The sequence below is a fragment of the Callorhinus ursinus genome, unplaced genomic scaffold, assembly GCF_003265705.2.
Source record: "Callorhinus ursinus isolate GAN/ISIS: 27379988/994484 unplaced genomic scaffold, GSC_fseal_2.0 scaffold1, whole genome shotgun sequence".
Taxonomy (NCBI): Eukaryota; Metazoa; Chordata; class Mammalia; order Carnivora; family Otariidae; genus Callorhinus; species Callorhinus ursinus.
In genome coordinates this window covers 128943394-128949393 of record NW_027397063.1, presented here as the reverse complement: position 1 = coordinate 128949393, position 6000 = coordinate 128943394, and positions in this window count along the sequence as shown.

Here is a 6000-nt window from a genome sequence, read left to right as displayed (position 1 = left end):
AAAGGAGGAATTTAGGACCCTACACAAAAATTTTAGAACCATACACAAAAATTAACTGAAAATGGATCGCAGGTCTAAATGTAAGAGCTAAAATTAGAAAACTCTTAGAGGTAATTTTGTAATCATTTCTTAGATATGACACCCAAAGCACAAGCAACAAAAGAAAGAATAGATAAATTGGACTCCATCAAAATTAAAGACATTTCTGCATGGAGTAGTATTATCACAGAGGTGAAAAAGCAACCTACAGAATGGGAGAAAATGCTTGCAAATCCTATATCTGGTAAGGGACTTGTTTCCAGAGCAAATAAAGAACTCTTGCAACTCGATAATTAAGAGACAAATAACCCAATTAAAAAGTATCTGAGTAGGCCTTTTTCTAAAGAAGATGTATGAATGGCCAACAAGCCCAGGGAAACGTGATCAATATCATCAGTCATTAGGGAAACCACAATGAGACACCACTTCATACCCACTAAGATGGCTGTAGTGAAAAATGCAGGCAATAACAAGTGTTAGTAAGTATATGGAAAAATTGGAACCCTCACATATTGCTAGTGGAAGCCTAAAATGGTTTTGGCCATTCCTCAAAAAGTTAAATATAGAATTATCATAGAACCCAGACATTCCCCTTCTAGGTATATGCCCAAGGGAACTGAAACACATATTCACAAAAACACTTGTATATGAATACTCACAGCAGCATTATTCATAATAACTAAAAATTGGAAACAACCCAAATGTCTATCAACTAATGAATGGAGAAGTAAAACATGGTGTTATTCATCAATAAAAAGGAAAAAGGGGCTGATACCTATTATAATCTGGATGAACTTCAGAAAGACTGTGGTAAGAAGCCGGTCACCAAAGACTACATGTTGTATGAATCCTTTTATAGGAAATGTCCAGAGAAGGCAGCTCAGTAGAGAAAGAAAATAGATTAATGGGTCCCGGTGCTGCGTGGGCTGAGGGCAGGGAATGAGGAATGGCTACTAAAGCGTACAGGGTTTTTTGTAGGTTTTTTTCTTTTTGTAAGAGACAAAAATGTTCAAAAAGTAGATTGTGATGATGGATATACAACCATGTGAATGTACTAAAAAAATTGAATTGTATATATTAAATGAGTACATTGCATGTCATGTTAATTATATTTCAATAAAGCTGCTTAAAAAATCAGTGTATGTTTTCCTTGATGAAGATGGAGAACAAATGTCAATCTTCCAAGCAGTTAAAAAATCTTAATGTTAATATCCCTTACTCAAAACACACTCATATGAATGTAAAAACAGTATTTATTTTTCCAGAATGATCCTTACTGGGGAAAGATGACTAGAGAGATTTTCCAGATATGTAAGATTGAAAACCAACGGGAACAAGTGGCCTGATTTAGTCCCACTGAGTGTTACCAGAGGGACCTGCAGAAAGGGTTTCTGGATAACAATAAATTAGGAGAAAAATACCTCATTTGTCTTAAAAATAACACAATTACCAGGAAGCTATGTGTTCCTATTTGGAGGGATCATTTTACATGACCAGTTCTTGCTATGAAATGAAATCTCTTTCGACTAAAAATTCTGGCAGATTTTTTTTTCCTCGAGGGGATTTCAAAATTTTATTCACACGCTTTTTAAAAGGAGAGAAACTCCTTTGTAAACATGATCTGTTTCTTATACTTTCCAGTGGCTGATTACATCCACATTTTGAAGCAGATGGCAGTTGAGGATACTAACAAAAAGAAAACACATTTTAATTTCCTTTATTAAATCGGTGTAGGAAGATAATCTCCCGATGATTAAATTAGATAACTTCAATAACTCATTCCTTAGAAAAAATATGGCCCAAATCAGGGAGCTATTTGTGTAGTGACAGTAGAAACTGAGCGGTCACAAGACAGGGAAAAGGCTGATTTTCTTTAATAACAAAGAAGGAGCAACCACGTCCCCGTAGACTCGGCCACGTCGCCCCTCACTCTCAGAGCAGTCCGGATACGGCAGGAATCGCCCACAGCCCTGGTGTTTGGTTCACACACAGGAGATGAGCCTCAAGTCAGCACATTCACACTTTCTCCTGTTACAACTGAAGAAAACATTAAGGGCTTGCTCGATTTACCGCCACTCTCAGGAGAACGCCATGTGCCATGTGTGTGATGTGACCATTAATAGCGACCTACCATTCATTCTCTTTTCAGAGCAAAGATGCCATAACCTCTTCTTCAAGAGCCTTTCTCACTTTATTACATTTTCTTACTCAGTTGGAGAAGTAGATATTTCCCATCAGGACAAGGAAAATAAGTCATTTGAACTGTCAAATAGGATGTGGGCTTTATTTCTTCGAGATATGAATTACATCTGCCTCACTGCAGGAATGTAAACCAGCCAGACTGGTTCTCCCTGCGCGGATGCAAGAATAACACCGCGCCCCCTCCGCTTTGCCCGCCGGGCTCTGAATTAGGCAGCTACAGCTCACCACTGAGCTGGTGCTGTTGTGGACCGAGCCGCGGCCCCTTGCTCGCCTGTACGTGGTGGGTTCAGGAGGCAAAGTGAAGCACAGGGAGGAGCTGACCCATGTCCCCGGAGAGAAAAACACTGCAGAATTTTAGAAAATGAGACTTGGCTGGATTTGTAAGACGGCCCGCGTATTCAGTGTTTCAAGGGCTGATGATACATCTGAACGGGTAGAGAGAAGAGCATGGTAGTCGTGGTACAGTAGTTGAAACGCGTAGTGACTGTTGTGCTCGCTCTGCTTTCATAGTGGACGCGCGGGTCGAATCCCTTCTCCTACATTTTAAAGTTTTTTTTTTAATCTTCCCCTGCATTTTAGTGGGATCCAACTGGTTCAAGAGAATCAACTTCCCTCCATGATACAAAGAATACTTATCACACTGTTTCTTTCTTTCTTTTTTTGTTTTTTAAAGATTTTATTTATTTATTTATTTGAGAGAGAGAGAGAGCATGAGAGGGGAGTGGGAGCGGAAGAAGCAGACTCCCCACTGAGCCGGGAGCCCGATGCGGGACTCGATCCTGGAACTTCAGGATCATGACCTGAGCCTAAGGCAGTTGCTTAAACAACTGAGCCACCCAGGCGCCCTCACACCCTTTCTCAGGATCTGTGGTCGATTAGACATGTACCCCCTGCCACTTGGTTTCCTTGCAGTAGTAGGTCACTGACATGCCCCCATGGAAAGGGAGGCTCTTTATTTCCTCCCCTGGAACCCAGGCCAACCTTTATCACTGCCTTGACCTACAGGATGAAGGAAGTGACACTACGTGACTTCTGAGGTCATACGAGGCAATATGGCTTCCGCCTGATTCTCTGCCGGGGTTATTCGCCCCGGGATCGCTGCTAGCGTGTTGTGAGCATGCCTAGGCTGACAGTCGTCCGGGCAACAGCCAGCACCAACCGCCGGACATGCCAGGGAATGTTACTCGAGCTGATGATCCCAGCTCCGGGCTTCCAGTTCTGTCGCGGAGGCCCCCCCCCCCCCATCTAGTGGAGCAGGCACAAGCCATCCCCAGACGTGCCCCGAATTCCCGAACCACAGCAACTGTGTGGGATAATAAGAGAGTCATCTTTAAAGCCATTTTGTGTTGGGTAAATTGATACGCAGCAATATGTAACTAATAGAAGAGCTATGCCTCTTCCCGGTAGGAAGCCAGTAGGTGAGGAAAATTAAAAACATCTTAGAACTCAAGATAACAGTATCTCAACAGGGAATGTATGATATCACGGCTCGGGTCGTTCCACAGAAAGGATTCGGTCATCTCCACGAGCTTGATCTTCCCAGAATGCAAGTCAGTCAGGTATTTATTTATACACTAAATGAATGAGTTTCTTTCAACAAATACCTGTTGGGTAATTATATTCTAAGCATGAGAATAAATCGCATATGATCCAAAAAGTACATCTAGTCTAGTCTGCCTGCATTCAAATTGTGGTTGTTATTTATTTTTTTTTTTGTGGTTGTTATATTTATTAGCAAGTCACTCAGCATCTCTGTGCCCCAGGTTCTTTGTCTGTAAATAAGGACAACATTCATATCTACCTCACAGATTTGTATGGGGATTATAGGGGTTAATGCATACGAAGTATTTAAAAGAGGGCCTGGCACTAGGAAAGTGTTAGTATTATTATAATTATTTTCTGTAATAATTTGTTGCATAAAATGAGACTTAGAGCAAATATGGCAGTGTTAACACTTGTTAAATGCATGGGATGTTTTTGTGAGTGTTGTATTAGTCTTGATTGTATTTTTAAATAATTTGTAATTTAATTAAATTACACATAAAAAGATAGGGTCTCAGTTCTAGAGGAGTTCACATGTCAGGGAGGAAGAGAGATAACCTACCCTAGTCATAGTGTGTGTGTGCATGCGTACGCACGTGTATGTACGTATGTGTGCACAAGGAGCTAAAATCTTTATCTTACCACCTGGCTCCAGAATTCCTTTTCGAGAAAGAACGTGTTTGTTTTGGAAAAACAACTTGATAAGCCACTTCACCTTGGGGTTGAAGGTGGGATCTTGAGGCCTGAGTGCTGGCAGAAGTTCAAGGATGAAGGAGACTGAAGCAGGCTGCTGTACATGAGGAACTAAAGGGAGGAAAGGGGAGAGAGGAGCCAAGAGGGGAGCTCCGAAGGGCTGGGGAGCTGGGCTTCAACGGCATATCTGTTAGGAACGCATTCGGCAGCAAGTTATGGAAAATGGGACAAGGGCCTAGAGGCAAATAGGAGCTTATTTTTCTCTGATAGCAAGTACTCCAGAGGAAGTTAGTTTTTGGCTGTGGTTCAATAGTGCAAAGATTGGTGTTGGGGCTATACCTCATAGTCCTCCAGCTACAGGGAGCATAACTGACCAAGGGCTCTAGCTGTTTCTCTTTAAAATCCATCATGGTGTTTGTGCCAAAGCTATGCCTTCCATGGACAGCTCCCAACCAATGATGGTGCAGCAGGGATACCAAGGCAGGTGCACTCCTGGGAGATCTGGGACTCCTCTGACAACCAACTTTAGTTTGAAGACCTCCTGATGGCTTTGCTGAACTTTCTTTAGGCTGCAGAAGCTTCTCTCCTTCTCTTCTTCACTTGGGGTCAGACCTGATCATAATCTGTTGGCTCTCCCAGCCTTCTTCAGCTCCCTCCCTATTTTCTCTCACACACGCATTTTCCCTAAAGAAGATTCTTATACATTTAATCCCACATAGGTATCTGCTTCTTGAAGGATCAAGCCTAACACAATCGGTGACTCTAAGATTCCTTTGGGTTTTCCCCATGGTTGCAAAAAGGGGACCAGAGCTCCTGCCATCCCATTCACATCCACAACTAAAAGGGCAAAGGAAGAAAGGCATCCAACCCTTTTATCAGGAAAGCAAAAGGTTTCCTAGGAGCCTTTACATACTCATATCCTCATACCCAGTGAAGCCAATCAGGATAGCTTTCCTTGGACATCTGAACTGTAACGTGAAGCATTGAAGAAGGAGGTCCAAGCATGTCAGAGTTCCGACAGCACATTACACACTAAAAGAAACTGTCTCCAAGAGTATTATTCGTCATCATCCAACACTTCATGTAGTCACTTACTCATAATTAAGTTCTAGCAGTGCATAAGCGGTGCTCCAGATCGAACGAATGTGGAACAGACTGAGCCAAGCCCCGCAGAGCCCTCTGCAGAGCCGCCCAAACAAGCCATCCCAGATCAGCCCACCTCAAGCAGACCTGCAGACACGTGAATGAATTTTGGGGGTAGGCAGGGTGGCATTATTGTGACAATAGCTAACTAACCAGCCTGGCCTTAAAGCCTGTCCCCCTTAGCCTTTTCTGCCCTCTGCCCCACACCTTCTCATGGCCTTGGTTGTGACTCTTTCCTTCTTCGGACCCCTCAGCACCAGGCACTTCTCTTCCAGCTCCTGTCATACCCCTGTCGTGGCTGTCCCACACCCATATTTGGTTGTGCCCTGCTCGAGGACAGGAGTTACATCTCAGGCACCTCTGCGCCCTGCGTTGTCCTCT